At 35.1% G+C, this 18,132-nt stretch overlaps 1 protein-coding gene across 1 annotated transcript in view; it reads right to left on the bottom strand.

Moving 5' to 3' along the window:
- LOC106664851 overlaps window positions 1-18,132 on the bottom strand; it is a 106,098-nt gene that overhangs the window by 25,738 nt on the left and 62,228 nt on the right. The window lies entirely within an intron of this gene.

Below are 18,132 nucleotides of genomic sequence, written 5' to 3'. Positions count from 1 at the left end.
TTTTTAGGTGAGAAATAATTCACTGGTTTGAAATTTCATGAAGAACGAAATGTAAACCAGTGGGTTTCCTTAGGGAAAAGGGACAGGGATAATTTACTATTCCTGTCTCCTGTGGGCGATTAGAGGCATAACAGTTGGATTTAAGAAATAGGACATAAATGAAGTTCTGATTTCTTCTCATTTGGATATCAAAAATTACTAAAATGTGCGTAAGAAGGTACAGGTCAAAGGACAAAAAAATACAAGCTGGATCCAAAAAAAGGGACTAATAAAAATACCAACAATACTCAGAAAACTAAGAGAAATTTTCGTTAATACATTTAATTGATTGATAATCATGATAAACTCTGTTATATTAATCTATCAATAGTGACAAGAGGGGGAAGAAAAGTATTGCCAAGAACCACGATTATCGTATTTAAAGTGTATGGAAACCTCTTGCTAAGGGACAGTCATGGTCTTACTACTTTTTTCCCCTTTCGGAGGGAGGAGGGTGTCCTCTAAAAAGACATTTTTTATTACCTGATAACACACTGCAGTCTGTTTATGTATATGTCCAGAAATACTTGTGAGGTGTGGATTTTTTCGGGTTTTCGCTATATTCGATGTTCAAAATTTTGACTGAAGATGCCAAGAAAGCAAAACACGTATGTCAGACCAAAATTGGCGAAAACGACTAAACTACAGGCTCATCACCTCGCAGATTTCAAGTTATAAATTTAAACTTCACTTGAGAATCGAATATTGAGGAAATTGGCTTCGTTAAGCAGACACTTTTTATGTTACTTTTGATTTATTCACATGTGATTTTCAAGAGTGACGAAACAAAGAGTGAGAGAGATATAAGGCAAGTGAGCCAACAGGGTCATCACCCTTTCTGATCGGCAGGATTAAAATTTTGCTATAAGCTTGTCGTTTGTAAGCTGGGTTGATTTTTTAATTGAATTAGTCAAGAGCGGCCAAGTTCAATTGTTCCGACTTCGCATTTCGCTGGTCCTTGACTTCGACCTCTTGCTTAACCCGGTGAACAATATTAGAAAGTGTTCAAAAGAGTGTCGTGTTACTGCCAAGGCCGGTGGCCGAGGAACAAAAGGGACGAGTGACTGGGTCTCCGACGAAATTCCGTCCGGCAATTAAAACCCGAATCCAGTTTGAAACATTGACAACCGAGAGGAGGCGAACAAGAGAGGCATTTCCGATCCTGGCCGTCTGATTGAAATTATAATTTAAATGGGTTGTAGAGTAAAAAGTAGATTCACGCTAATTGACACATTCTAGTGAACCAGGTTTTTTTTTACAAAACGAGTGTCCAATGGAAAGGAGAGAATAATTTTCCACCCAGTGATAGCCGACAAGGCCAAGAAAACTTATTGCTGTATAAAAAAATATATATCTTAATTAATCTGTTGCTATGAATTGAGTCATTAGTTATAGAATAAAAAATATAAATATTTAAATTCTATTAAACCAGGATAAAACAGACTTTGCACTACAAAAGAACTTGAACATTAAAAAATTTTCATTTTAAATTCAAGATTGGTCGGAGTTTCGATTGAAAAGAGGGCAAGAGGGATGGACAGATTGAATATATTAAGGCCAGATTAAGCATTCCTAGTTTTTTATTAGAATTCCAGCATCTTAATCCTGGTTAGTGATGCTCAACTCTTCCATCTATGGCCACACCAGTAATATGATTATGCCCAGTTTTTATTGATTAAAAATCATGAAATAGCCACTTCCATTTTTAATGCGTCCATCAAAAACATTGCCAGAAATCGGAAAACAATTTATTTTTAATGAGAATTCAACAGTTTTATTGCAAAAACAATTAATGTCCCAATATTTAATTCTCGATTTTAGAAAATCTGCTTGTTACTGGTGTACAGATTTCCATGCACAATGCTGGATGTGAAAACCTTCTTTAACGCACAAGAATGAAATGATTCTCTGATCCTAGGATACATTTCAGATTTACTGTTCGAAAAAACTGTACTCTTTGCTCATTGGTAATTACATTAAGTTATAATTAAATAAGCTTACCTAGATTCATCAATATCTGTACACTATTTTGTTTAAAAAAAGAATGAAATCCGCAGATGTTAAAATACATTTAACAGTTATGTGGTATGTAGAAAAAAAACTAATCAACACGTATTTGCCACGCGTAGCTTGAATCTCGACATAGTCCATGGAATTTTATTTAATTATAATTTGAAAAAGTAGTGCAAAGTGGTTTGACTTCTCATCCAAGCTACCAACAGTAGTTGAGCGCTAAGCACTCCTATATGACGGAAATTACTTTACATTTTAACATGAATATGTTTTTGGCTAGATGCACAATGTTTTTTGCGTGACCACTTCCGCTTCATCGATTTAGCATTACCGTGGAGTGCACAGAGGATGGGTAAGGAATGGTTAGGTTAGAGTAATGGTTAGGGATGGGTTAGGTTAGGTAAGGTTACGGTTGCGTATACACCGTCCGGAAGCGTTTTAATGAATAAAGTTGTTATTAAAAATATAAAAAAACTTTTTGTGAAAGCAAATAAATAAAAACGTAACAAGCGTGGAATTTAACTCTGATAAAGATCCAAAAACTTTCAAATTTTGTATCGGCCAGGTTAGTTTAGGTTTAGCGTTAGGGTTAGGTTAGAGCTAGGGACAGGTTAGGTAGGATTAACGTGTGCATGTGTGTCAGTAAAGCTTTTTGCGAAATTTGCAAACTTTTATTTATGCATGAAAATTGGTGCTACAAAACTGAAATTTTTGCCTTTTTAACATTTTCAAATTATTTTCTGTTACGAACAAAATGGAACAGGAACCTGGAGGGCATGTTTTCTGAATGGAAATTTAATCGGTTTGTTATCTACAAATTTGGTTTAAGAAAATATGGAGAAATTCGAGTTTTACCGGGAAAAATATCACCCCTAGAATCCTGAAGTTTGACAGATTTTAGTTATCACACTTTACATACAATAATATTAGTTATTATAAATTATTTATTTATTTTTTAGTTTTTTCTTGTTCAGAAGCTGTGTATGTATGTAAATTAACCGACTTCAACTATATTATATCCTACGCTTCGTGATTTCTTATAGTATAAACGGCGTCGTTTAATCCATGATTAAATATTTTTCCGTGAAGCGGATAAAATATTCGAGCGCGAAGCACGAGTTTTCTGATTCAGAAACAATCACTCAAGTTTCAGTTAGGTCCGTCCCTGACAGTTTATGGCGTATGTATATTTCATTTTCTCGTTATACAATGAAAACTTTAAATACCATTTTTCTCTAGATAAATTTCTAAATTCGACCATTAAAACATATCCTCTTTGAGCTGAACTGTTAAGTTAAAAAAGTAGGCGATTAAGAAAAAACCGGCGTCGTTAAATGTCAGATGTGGGTGTGAAAATTATTATTGATGTTATCAGCGAGCACTGATCTAGTCTTAAAACGTTCGAAGGGTGACAGACGTTTTACAATGTAACCGGTCGTGCCTGAAACACTGATGAGAACAATTAGTTTTTTTCTTGTTTTTTCATAAAAAGCTGTGTATGGAATTAACCGGCTTCAACTATATTATATCCTAAGCTTTGTGATTTCTTATAGTATAAAGAAACCGAGTGCAATGGGATGCGCTCACACGTTCGCATTGAGCTGGCGGACATGAATTCGTCGTGTGTGAAGAAAAAACCCGGAGAGGTTCTTTTTATGGAACCGAACGTTCCGGAAAAGGTTCTCGGCCACGAATTAACCCCGGGTCCGGTCAATTGGACGACTCTTGTCACCTTCGAGTAAAAAAACGTGAATCATCCTGGCGTCGGCAGGAAAGAAGATGTAGTTTCCACTTTGGACAGTGGGAACCGACGTCGGACTGCTGAACCTCGGTCAATTATGGAAACTTCTGCATATTAACACTTGCCCTAACAGGTTCCCAGGCACTGATTTCGATCTCATCCTAACGGTTTCCATGATTGCTCACTGCCAGGTTGAAAAGTGTAGTTTTTATTTATCAGCGCAATGACTGTGTTTGTGCGACATCATGTTTGGTACAAACACGTTTTTTTTGTGTGCAAACCACCTTTCAAACATTTGCGGGAGATGTCCGTCATGAAAGCTTCTTAAACCTTAAAAGTTATTGCTTGTTTGATACATTAGACCGAGTTGAAGAAATGAGCGGCTTTAAGATACGAGTGTTCTATAGCAGAGCTAAATATGTTCAACAGAAGACTACAAAACTTCCAATTGATACCGATCATAAGTTTCATGAGCTGCTATCAGCGATCATCCATGTAAATGATGGCCTTTCTTTTGTGACAAAACACAGCCGTAGTTTTTAACCTTCTTTTGTGCTGAGTTTGTGCCAATATTTACAAACATGGCTGAACGTATTAACACACGGATCCACTCAAGATGTGATAAACAGAAACGCATATGACAGACCAAATCAGTGAGGATACGCAGACTAAAATAATCGGAAACGATCCAAGTACGGATTCATAACACTTTTAGAAACACTTTCTGGTTTGAATTTGTTCATGCATTTCCCTGTACACAGGGTGTCCCGAGAATAGACGTCAATACTTCAGGAGGTTATCCTACATGTCAAATTCGACTAAAAAGTCCTTATTACACAAAGCCTGATTCTCAATTGTATTCGAGATATTTTATTTCTTAGGTTAGTTAACCTTTCACAAATTGACCCTAAATAGTATCCCAAAGAATGTTACTCCTGCTGTAAATTGGATTACACCAATGAATCGAGCTTTGAAAATTTTTTTTGGAACCTTAAGCGAAAATATACAAAATCCATAGAAAAGAAACTTTACGTTTAAGTAAGATTTTCTTGGTTCTGTAAATACTCACAGAAAAACTGCTCCTACAATGTACACACAAGTGCTTAATTTTTCAATGGTCAATTATTAGCAATGTAAAATTAACGTTTAATTTAAATTTGATTTTTCGGTTAATATTTCAAAACTGGCACATTAGTTACTAAGATTTTGTAACTTCCATTAAAAAAGTATTGAAAGTAATACAAAGTAAACGACTAAGATTCTTTTGAAGAGTGCAGGCCAAAGAAAGTGGACATTTAGGATAACCTCCTATATTATTGAATATGTTCACTGAACACCCTGTATAATTCGAAATTTTGACGAACGTATTTAAAAAGCAATCAAACATTAAAAATGTTGAATTATTTTATTCCGAAATCGTAAAACAATAAACGTAAATAAAAAATAATTAATGCTGTAAAAAAAGACTACTAGACTTTATTACAGTGTAATAAAAAAATTAGAAAATAACAAACAAATGTGATAAAGACAAAAAAGGAACAAGCGTGAGATTTTAGACGTGATAACAGTTAAAACATTCGAACCAGATTAGGTTATGTAGGTTTAAGGTTAGTGTTATGTTGGCTTACATTATGGTTGAGTTAGGGTAGGGTAGGTTAGGCAGGGTTAAGGTTAGCGTTAGGGTTGGTGTTAGATTAGAACCTGTTCACACAAATTATCTATATGGTCAAAATATTAAACCAAAGAGTTTATTGTTTCATCTTGTACATCGTTATTTAATATGGATTCGCCTAGTTTCGCTGTTTATGTAGAATTAAATAAAACCTCACGTCTTAAACAAAACGGATTACTCGACGATTGAAGATGTATAGTCGAAGATGGCGTGAAATGGCACGTTTTTGCCTTGAACTTTGCCCAGAAACTTACGAGTTTCGCCTTAGCCAGATGAGTGTCTATGGCCGGTATGATGTCAATATTGTCACCATAATCACAGAGTTCGTCATAATGAAAGAATTCGCGGAAGCCTTTTTTTGTTGTCGTTCCAATTCATGACGGCTAAAAACCGCCGGTGTCAGACCTTGTCGTCGTGATTCATCGCCGCTTCACCCCACCTGGTGAAGCGAATTGACCGAATTCGCGGGCAAATCAATTATCTCACACAAATTTTACAACAATGACGACAGGATGTTCAAAATATGAAAATAATGAAAATTGAAATGGCATGTTTTCTTGCAGGAAAATTAACCAACATTTAGTTGGGTATAACATTTCTAACAAATCAATTATCTCACACAAATTTTACAACAATGACGACAGGATGATCAAAATATGAAAATAATGAAAATTGAAATGGCATGTTTTCTTGTAGGAAAATTAACCAACATTTAGTTGGGTATAACATTTTCGTTAGGTATAAACGTTTTGTGGAGATTTTTACAAGATCTAATATCTAAAACCCCAACTAAATTGAAACCATTTTGTTATTGTGTTGCAAACCGTATAGGGCATAAAATTATATATTGATTTATGCATGTTTTTTATCTTTCACAGTGTGTGTGTGTGTGTGTGTGTGTGTGTGTGTGTGTGTGTGTGTGTGTGGTGTCTTTGTTTGATACAGATGTGCAACGATAATTGAATTTCAATACAATACGTACAATACAATCTTTTTATTAAACACACTTATTATTTTGAAAAATAGTACATAGTGGATGCCTGTCTCTTATTTCTTTTTAGACACGTTGTAAATCCATGGAATCACAGCCTTGCTCATTCTTTAAATCCCACGTGTCCGCTGATTTATGAAAATATCGCTGGTTTTCTTTTTATTTATTCCATCGTTTTGAATATATTGTCCGACCTCAGACCCCAGCATACAGTTCCTCCATCTGCATATCGCCATCCCTCCATTGTGGAAACGGTCGTCCAAACTGTAATTATCAACCAGACAATTCCGAGTGTTGCGACAAAAGGCTCTCCCAGGTCGAATTAGAATACAATTAATGGCCGCGTCGTGTACCTGGCGCCTAACAACAATATGCCAAGGCCTCGTTTGGGTGATAATCCAAGGGAGATTAATATCTTTTTGTATATTCCTTTACGCCAATATTCCTATTCAAACAATTAACTGTAAGTATTAATCCAGCGAAGTCAATTCAAATAATTTATCTAAGGGTCATAAAATTATGTCCTCCAATTGTGGAAGATACGCCTTTGAATGTCAAATTTCCAACTATTTTATCAATCGAACATTGGATCGCTGGTACTGGAAGGTTTATTATGTAATATAATCACCATTAGGAGGTTAAAAATGCTAAAATTTTATAATAAACATCATAGAATTGTAAAATATTTTTCTAATAATTCAGAAATACAAAATTTTCCATTTTACAGAAAAACGTATGGTGTGTAGTGGCCGTTACTTAATGATTATTTGGAGGTCGTGATGCGGTCTAGTGTGACGTAGGTTTTAGAAAAATATTTTCTTTATTGTGCCAACGTTTCGATCTTTATTGAAATCATCTTCAGGGCCTGGGATTTATAAACTTTGTTTAAATTTTACAAATACTTGTTTTTTTATCTAAAATTTTGTACCATTGTATACATTCATTTTTATTAATCTAAAATTTTCTAGCATTTTATGAATTCATTTTTTTTCCACACCGTATATGTATTTGTAAAATTTAAACAATATTTATAAATCCCAGGCCCTGAAGATGATCTCAATAAAGATCGAAACGTTGGCACGATAAAGAAAATGTTTTTCTAAAACCTACGACACACCAGACCGCATCTCTCGACCTCAAATAATTACAGAAAAACCTTGAATCATAGATATTTAACCTAACCTGTCCCTAACCACATCTCTACCTAACAAACGCGTACCTATCTTTATCCATAACCCTGACTTACCACTAACCTTATTCTTATATAACCTAACAAGCCCCTAACGCTAACGATTCTTAGCCTCACCCAACCATACGCAATTTCCCTAACGCGATATCAACGACGCGAAAATGGCCACATAAAAGAAATTTGCGTATCCAGCCCAAAAACATATCTTTGCTTAAAATATGAACTGACGTATAGTTTGATTTAAAAAGTTTAGATTACATGGTTAATAAATATTGGAATAATATGTTTCATTGAATTACTTGAGTAATGGTTAATAGTACCAAAACTGAGACATGTACAATTTGGATCGATATATGTTTTTCAAATTTCAGTAAGGTTAACAGTTTGCATCTTGAACATAATTCAAATAAAAGAAAGATTTTAAAAGAATGAAGCATGTGATTCACGAAAACGCGACAAACTTTAGGGGCTGTTCGTACACCCAAAACGGAACAACAACAAAGAAGTAGAAAAGGGGATTCGAACAACAAAATTTTCCATGGATTTTTTTTTTAAATTTTAAGGAACACGCTAAGGACAGGATTCTTACTACACTTCAACATTAAAACAGAAATTCGAACGAATTTGCAGTCTTTCTTTTTTGTCCATTGACACTAGTTTACACGATTAAAATTTTAAACATAAATAACATAAAATAACATCTTAAAATACGATAGCATAAAATAATGCCTGGAGACTGCTAGTTTGCCCAAACCGATACGCGCGTTTTTCACATTCTTGTTTCCTTTTCTTCCAAAATTTAAGTCGGGTCGCAAATTTCTAATATTTACATTATGCTATGTTACATATTTGCATTAACAAACATTATACGTTTTCTTAATGGAAATTTTATCAGCTTTTAACAGCATGTTCATATCTGTTGTAGACAACAAAGGTTCAAAAGATATGTCCGTTTTTATGTACACCAGTTTTACCGGTAAAAACAACAAAAAACATGAATTATCATTCTTTTTATTTGGAATCAGACAGGGGCCAGATATTTTTTTGTTGTATTTTGAGTGCAGAAAAACCTCCTGAAATTTGAGACATTATTCGTGAATCACCCGGTGTACAAATTAGAAATTAAGATGAATATATCAAAAGAGCAAATAAAAATATTTAAAATATTGGATTATTTTATTCCGAACTCGTAAAACAATAAAATTAAATAAAAACAATGATGCAAAAAAAAGAGCAACAGACTTATGTGTGTACTGTTTCAGAATATCAAATTAATCAAAAAATAACAAATAAATCTGATAATTTAGACACACACAAAAGTAACATGCGTGGCATTTTATTTTTTTTTTTTTTTTTTTGCTGATCCGATTAGGACAAAAGGACGTTGCCGAGTTGAGTTAGAGTTAGGTAGGGTTAGGGGCTGCATCCATGATTTCATGTTATCCTTAAAGCGAAGAAAATATGCGATTGCGAAACGCGAGTGATGCTTATGTTTCTCATGTAAACGAGCGTCCTGTGTCGTTTGGCGCAAGAATTAAGGACGTAAACCTCAAAATAACCGTAATGATCGCAAAAAATAAATAAATAAAATACACTATTATTATTTATGTCAACCAGTATAGAATTTTAGAAAAATTCTCAGCCAATGGCATAAAGCAGGAAATGCAAATTAAATTACGGGCAATGTGGGTAAATACTGGAATTATTCCTGAGGATCAAGATACCAAAAGAACAAATTCCGGAAAAGGCGACAAAACAAGTTTCCTATTAAAACAAGCTGAATAAAAAAGTTATTTATAAGAATATATTATATTTTATATCCCTTTTGCGCAATTGTAAATAGCTAGAGACAGGAAAAAAATTCTTAAAGAGGATTTAAGTCCATTACTTTGTGTCTAATGCTATAAAAACAAATACGCTATTAGCATAATGCTTTGCAAGGCTACGATCTGGTAAATTTGATTTCAAATTGCCTAATTAATTGAGGGATTTAGACATTAATTATGAATAAGCATGTGTTTGCTTTCAAACTTACAAGTCCTTTGAAACGTTTAGATTAGAAAATTAATTTTCATTTTGTAAATCAAAATCAGTACATAAATTTTGTAGTTGAATTTAATAAAACAAATCGGCATGTGCTTGTTCAGTGCAAGATCAAACATACCTTTAGAAAGACCATGTTCCTGCTCCTCTTCTAACGCTTTACAGGGAACTAACGACTAATTACTAATAACAAAAACTACAAAGGAAAACATTCACGCTGATTTCCAAGTGGGGAGTGTGAAAGTGAAAGACGTACGTAGAAACGAGTGAATTATAATTCGCTCACCCCCCGATGTGGGAAAAATATTTTTACTGTGTCACTTTCCTTCGTCCTTTTTACGTTATTTAAATCCTTTTCTCCAATTCCCACGTCGAAACGGGTTTTTATTCATAAATCTCTATTATATATTAAAAATACGAAGAATTTGGCTATTATCGGGTTGTCCGGAAAATAATGCAGGATTTTAAGTTTTCATTAAAAAAAATCTATATAAAATATTCTGTTTACGTTTACAGGATTACTCATTTGTATGAATGTCAACACTTATTAATCCTCTTCCAAATGATATTGTTTGTTTACCTCTGTAGCATTCCGCTACTTGGAAATAATTCAGTCATCCTTATAATGTCAAAGCGAGAATTTCGTACGATTTTCTTTTACGAGTTTAAACTCGGCCGAAGCGGAGCCCAAACGGCTAGAAACATTAACCAAGTCTGGGGCGAGGGTTGTGTTAATGAGTGCACTGTGCAAAGGTGGTTTAAAAAATTTCGGGAGGGAGATTTCAGCCTTGAAGATGAAGAAGGTCGTGGAAGGCCTTCCTCTCTTAATGATGATGTTCTGCGATCAGTGGTGGAAGAAAACCCCAAAACAACTGTTCGAGAACTTGCAGAGCAACTCAAAGTCAGTAAAACGACCGTCGCTGACCACCTCAAGGCGATTGGAAAAGTGAAAAAACTCGAAAATTGGGTTCCACACTCATTAAACGATCGCCAAAAAAATCAGCGCTTTGATGTTTGTGCATCACTTCTTTGTCGAAACAAAAATGACCCATTTCTGGCCAGAATTGTTACATGTGACGAAAAGTGGATTCTCTACGATAACACTAGACGTTCTGGACAGTGGCTCGACAAAGGTGAAGCTCCAAAGCCCCCAACTCATCAAAAAAAGGTAATGGTAATGGCTTCATTTGGTTTAATACACTACAGCTTCTTAAATCCTGGCGAAACCATCAATGCTGAATCATACTGTAACCAAATTAATACCATGCATCAGAAATTGGCAGTAATGAAGCCCTCTTTGGTCAATCGGAAAGGGCCCATTTTGTTGCATGACAACGCTCGACCACATGTGTCACGTGTAACGTCACAAAAATTATTGGAGCTTGGCTATGAAACTTTGCCTCACCCACCCTACTCTCCGGACCTCTCGCCTACTGACTACCATTTTTTTAGACACCTGGACCACTACTTACAACACATAATATTCAAAAATCAAACGGAACTGGAAAATGCATTTATTGACTTTATCAATTCTAAAAATTCTGAATTCTACTCAGACGGAATTAATAAGTTACCAACACGTTGGGAGAAATGTATTGAGAGTATGGGAAATTATTTTGATTAAAGAACATTGCTTTAAAGTAACTAGTTTCTTTTTTTTTGTTTAATACCAAAATCCTGCATTATTTTCCGGACAACCCAATAGAATGATTTTGGAATCGTCTCCTAATAGGAAACGGAAGTCGTCTATCTGGGAATTATAGCTGGAAAAAGTCAATTTTGTTCCCAAACGCATGGGAATGTAGGCAATTCGATAACAATTCTATATTAATTTTTTTGAAAGCTAGTCCTGGCTAGTTTCGCTTCCATCGATTAATAACCAATTAGTTCGTTTTCATTAACACTGTTTTATAGTTTTAGTTACTTCACTACATAAATGTATTAATCAATTTACTGGACTTTCACCCCGAAGGGTTCTCACTCCCTGATGGGTCTGTACATCAGGGAGTTCACCCACCCCGTCGCTAGTATCCCCTTTTAACCAGATGCCCAGGATTTCGTCGCTTCCCTACGAACAGGATTATGCTCCGACGGGGGCTATCGACAGCTAAGTCATTTCAGCTCCAAACGCATGCAAACTTCACTGACAGGCAAAAAATTCCACCCACTTGTGATATAACTTGATTAGTATATATTTTTATATATTAATCAAAGTTTCACGTTTATAACGTTTAATAATTGACTCTTTGTCTAAAAAAGCAAAAACAAAAAAATTAAATGCTATGGAAAATGCAAAAAAAAATGATGGATAGATAAAATTTGTTTTAAATTTTTAATTATCATTTCAATATCACATATTTCCTCCTACATCTCGCCTCGGCATACTTTCTACCAACCTGGAAATGTCTCTTTGCTGGAGGTTAGCCCATTCGTCGCGATGTGTATACGAAGTGTACGAATAAGAGCACGTGGAGTGTATCAGGAAGTGTTGGACGTGCTCTTATTCGTCTTTTAAGGTTATCCCATAAATGTTCGATGGGTTCAAGTCAGGAGAACGGGCTGGCCAGGCTACGACCCTGATGTTATGCTTGTGAAGGTACGGTTGTACTATGTAAGCGACATGTTGACGGGCATTATCGTGCATTAGAATAGGATTGTCGCTGATTTCATCGAGGATAGGCAGCGCATGATGTTCCAAAATTTCATCCACATAGCGAGTGGACGTGAAAGACCCTCAACTAACAACATCCAATTGTGTGCTGTCAATTGGCATTCCCGCTCAAACCATCTCTTAGCTACGTTGAAAAGGTTGGCTCTGGGAAAAATTACAAGCTTCTACTTTTCATTTTGCCTTCTCCACACTCTTTCACGCCCACCTGGAGATCATACAGCAAATCTACACTCATCTGTGAAAAATATAGCAGACCAATCGTCCAAAGGCCAATGGCTGTGTTCTCGTGCAAATGCGAGCCGTGCAACTGTGTTCTGGTCAATTCTCGTCCTCTTACGGGGTGAAAAGCAATCAGTCCATACTGATTTAATCTTCTTCGAGCAGTGCGTTCACAAATTTGGACACCTCAAACTTCCTCTACTTGATGAATCGCTTGAACAACAGTAACGTGCCGGTTTCGAAAAATTCTCAAAGTCAAAAACGGTCATCCTGTGGTTCTGCTACCCTAGGGCTTCCAGAACCGGGCCTTCTATGGTAGGACCCAGTTTCTCGAAAACGTCTAAAGGCGTCTCGCAGAGTTTCGTAGGAAATCCGATGGCAATAGCCGCATACCCGATGGAACGTCCATCATCAGTAAGTGCCACACCACGCGCAACATCCTCAGCATTAAGTGGCATTATTAAGTTTAAAAATTGAAATTATGAAAACAAAACTGAAAACTAAACAGTTTATTGCTTCAGGTTAGAAATGAGACTAAATAAATATTTTAAATTCCGTAAAAAATAAACATTGGAAAATCCTTTGTCCTTGTTTTGGATAAAGAATTAAGGGTATTTACCTCTAATTGATATTCCCAATTTAAAACATAGCTTAAAAAAATATTTAATGGTAAAAACAATGAGACAAATTAAGGGTAGAATTTTCTTTTATCGAGAAAATGATTTTTAAAAAATCAATTGGGCGGAATTTTTTGCCTTTCTGTGTATAATCTAGCGTAATACTTACTATTTAAATCAGATGTCAGTCACGCAAGTAAATACATTCATGCATTGCACTAATTCTGATTACTGAGTATTCCCTGTTATTCCCCCATCGACCTACAAACAATACCACTAATCTAACCTAAATTAGGGTCGATGGAGTATTTTTATAAATATTCTGCCATCGATCTAAACACATCACCCTTCACCTCTCACACTAATAAATACATGCATTCAAACAAAAAACATATATATTCGAACCACGAAAATTTAAGGGGGCAAGTGCTGATAAATCATTATAAATCGTGCCAAATCTCCAATTCCTTGCAACAATTCTAATGTTGTTTTTTCTCCTACGCCGGGTATACCAGGAATATTATCTTTAAGGATCTTCCATCAACGTCCTATAAAAAACGGAACAGGGGACCCAGAAACCGACTGCAATGCTCGAGAACCATTTTTAAATCCTTAAACGCTCTCTGTATGGAGGCAAGGCATGACATGCCTCTATTATGTGGGACATTTCGAGCATCCTTTCTCTGCATAAGGGAGACCCGCGCGGACTTTGGCCCAAAAGAAGGTATCCGTGTGCCATCCCGTACGGCCATATCCGCCAATTTTTCAAAGATTTTCAAGGACCAAGTTAGACTACTAATAAATGTTAAGAGTTTTGCGGATGGAAAACGATGTTGAAACTTATACCGTTCAACCAAATTTGTTCAAGCATTAATTTTTTTCAGCAAAATAAGAAAATCTCGAAAGTAAGGTTTTACTTAATATTTCCACCATTTTGTCACAGACTTTCTTCGTCGAAAAGCGCTGCCTCGCACCGTAACGGTTATGGGTTTTGACTCACGTATAGCCGGGCCGTGTTTAAGCATATTATCCGATCCGAAGCCGAGTCATAATAATTATATCGGATCGGATCGACGACTAAAATTTCAATCACGAAAAAATGCAGCCGTCGAGTCCATTATTGCGGTCCGACAGGTGCTTCCATCCCGGGAGTCCGGAGGTTGTTAAATCCCCGGCCGTATAATTTCGTTCGGGAAGGCTCTGGGACGAGCAGCTGTAATTAACCTAAGTTTGTATTTTTGGGCGTGTAACAGGTCGCATTGTGCAGTTCGAAAAGAGCACGAAGAGCCATTTGCCGTGTGTATTGTTTCCCTGAGGTTGGAAGGTGGGAATCGGCCGGTTCTAACTGTTTCCTTGTCCTTCTCCTTCTTCCATTTCCGGCGTGGATAATAAAAAAACAGGCGTCGATTCATTGCCGACAATTATCCTGGAATGCGATTTGACAAATATCATTCAAAGCGTGATTTATAGCCGTTCTTTTCGTTGAATGGCTTCTGCGTTTGTTTCTTTTCCTTCTCTTTGTTTTATAGCTCCGAAATAAAAATATGTCAGTAACTATTCCTCGGTGAAAAATCGTTTTCACTAATTAACCGAACTTAATGATCTGTAGGAATCGTTGCCAAGACAGTGAATTTACGACGTTCTCTGACCTTGGCATGTTAATTTTATCACTTTTCACTTTCATTTATACATACTTAAAGATACCTATAATTTTTATAATTTTAAGCATAGTTTTATAATGTTAGACGTGTCACTGTGTTATTAAGATACGAAACTAATTAGGAAATTAGGGCAGAGATCCAAGCTTCTGATTAATCAAATCAGAATAAATTAACAACCTCCAAAATCGACCAAATGAACGCAAGTCAGGAGACTTAATTGCGAGAGCATAAAACGATGCTAATGAAAATGTGAACTAACTAGCAAATACAAAACCATCAAACAAAAATCGGATGAACATTCATCAGAAAGGATTGTGTTTAATTGATGATAGCATGGGACAGTTTATGGTCAAAATGTTGGAAATGCTTAACAATAGTACTATTTTTTTTTTTTTTTTTTAACTGCTCTTGGCCATTATCAAACGGAATTACCTAGGAGAAATACTTTAAACCAAGAGATTCTAGATCCACAATAAAATCTAAACTGTTGTCCTCCTAGTAAACCGGTCCACCCTGGACCAAACTTTTGATTAAGTATATAAATGTTGTGTCATTTTGAAGTTTTCTGGAACTTGTTGTTCAAACGCCTGTTTAAAAACATTCGAGGATGTAAAATGGGGAATTTTTAACTAGAATGTGGTATCGTCATAGAACTCAAAATGCTTGGATGAAAAATTGGTAAAGTTGGTAGGAAATAATTAGGGCATTAACGCAAACTTTGTGTTATGTTAAATGTGTTATTGTGCTTTTAATTTTGATTTATATCATTACGTTGAATAGAGTCAATAATGACCTCGCTCGCCGGCCCATCACTGGAAGGACACGGGTTCGAATCTCAGCGGTCCTAAATCGAAAAAGTAAGACAGGAAGGATTTATGTAGTGACCTGTCGAGATTTTAATCTGAGTAAATCAGCTAAAGTCTTAAACGTGGTTTTTGAATGTTATGTGCGTTCTTGTTCGAGATTTATACCGACTAATATTTTTTGACATGTAAAAACCATAAGTAACCAACTCGGGCTTTGCACTCTCTAATTTTCTACGCTTCTCGGAAAAACAGTTAAACATGGATATGCACTGTAACCCATCCCTAACAATAATTTAACCTAATTCGACCATTGCCTATGTAACCCTAACCCAAGCCATAAACCCACCTAACCCGTCCCTAGCGTAACGTAAGCCTACTTCAACATACTCCGTCCCTAACCTAACCCATCTCTAGCCTGTCGTAACCCTTACGATAACCTTATCTAACCTAGCCCGTCTTTACCTAACCTTACCTGACCTAATTGTTTATAACCTAGCCTAACCCAACCTGTTCTAAAACCTAATCTAACCTAACCCAACGCTAATCGTAACCCTAACTAATCTAACCATTATTAACCTAACGAACCTTATATAGCCGTACTCTTTATTCTAACCCTAACCTTACCTAGCCAAACTGAACCCATCCCAGGCACGTACAAGCTGTGCCTATCCAGCCTATAAACCATAAAATTAACATTTCATGACTTAAATGAACTAACATGTCATTCATTCTATGTTAAGAGGCAGATTTTTTTTGTAAATTTCTCACAAAAGATATCATTAATTTAAACGATTAAACAGCGTTGCTAGATTATGTTTTTGAAAGGGACTAGAATGAAATTTTGGTAGAAATTCGATTTTATTCTGTTTCGACCACTGTATTGACCCTTCATATCTCATTCACCTTATGTCCGGCCTTTTCTTTGATGAATACTTCCATATAAACTAGCTCGTGGAACCTTAAGCCTAATCATACAAAATTTAACAAAATAGCACACTTGCACAAAAGTTAACCGACCCCAGACGTTGCTAGTGTCTTTAACACGATGCGTGGATATCATATATCTATCGTACAACTTATCTGTTGCCCGATTAAAATTTAAAATAATTCGATTATAGTTTATAAATGTACGTACTTTGGTGAATAATATAATTGGGAAAATGTGTCACAATTTTCATCCCATTTTTTTAGCTCCCAATTCCTCACGTCTTTAAGAGAATTGACTTTTAAAATAAATCACGCAGACACACTGAAGATGGCTAAATGCCGAAACCCAGCGCGTGTAAGAAGACCAAATTGATTGGTAACGATTAAATTACAAATTTTTATTTCAATTTTAAGTAGTCTTTAACTATTATTCGTTAAACAATAAAATATATATTATTGGCCATTAAAACTGAGAAACTCCTGTTTTATTTTTTTCTGGAGAAAGTCTTTGATAAAGCACATTTATGCAAATTTTCCAACTCGTGTAACTATCATGTCGATCTAAGGTCGTTTTTATTTATTTTTTTAATCTTTATTTCTTGAAAGGTGCTCTTCGTCCTTATTTAACTATTCCAAAATTAATCATGCTTTCTTGAAATATTAATTGATCCTATGAGTAAATTAATGGTAGTGTTCCTTTTTTTATGTTATGGTGTTAGATGATGACGTTAGAGGGGCTTTATATCAAAAATGATTCTTTGGGTTCAAATTTGTACATAAAATTATTGATATAAGACCTAAAAAAAGTTCATAAAGGCGAAATTAGGTGACTAGATTGCCACATCGTTGTACACATTTTCCAGAGATATCATATTTGGACACTTCAATTTTGGCCCTTTTTCAAAACTTATTTTAATATTTAAGAAATCGTTGTTTTCTTACAGACTACCAGAAAGATTTTTTTCAAGAACATCCCGTGCTTTTTCGTTTTCTAACCGGGCCCTATTTAAAATTACGCACCTAGTTGACTACTTTCGAAAAAATCGTCTGCTATTATTAAGGGAAGAAAAACGTACTTTCTTTCCAGGGCCCAGATTTCTGTTTACAAGCCGGATATCCTTTGGTGACTTCTTTTTAATTAAGAATTTATTTGAGAAGAAATTATGGTAATTAATTTATGAAAGTTTTCTGAAATAATAATACATTTACTAAATGAATTTACAATAATTAAAATTAAAATTACTATCTTCCCCCAGTGGCAAAATAATTAAATTTTGAGGTAAAATCCTCATAAAAAGACTTAGTTTGTGTTATTTATATATAATATGCCAAAGTTGTAAGAAAAAATATAATTAACAAAAAATTATGGCTCAAAAGGAGCCAAAAAATTCGTGAAAATAAGCCATCGGTGTCCAACTATTAATAAAAATCAAAACTTGTATTTCTAAAAACCTCAATATAATAAACGTTATACATATTTTTGTTATTTAACTACTATTTACTATTATTATTAAACAAAAAAAAATTAAAATGAAATCTAGTA

This window comes from Cimex lectularius, unplaced genomic scaffold (genome assembly GCF_000648675.2).
Source record: "Cimex lectularius strain Harlan isolate CLEC.00 unplaced genomic scaffold, Clec_2.1 scaffold208, whole genome shotgun sequence".
Classification (NCBI taxonomy): domain Eukaryota; kingdom Metazoa; phylum Arthropoda; class Insecta; order Hemiptera; family Cimicidae; genus Cimex; species Cimex lectularius.
Note: the sequence above shows the minus strand (reverse complement) of the source record. Positions and strands in the feature narration are given on the sequence as shown.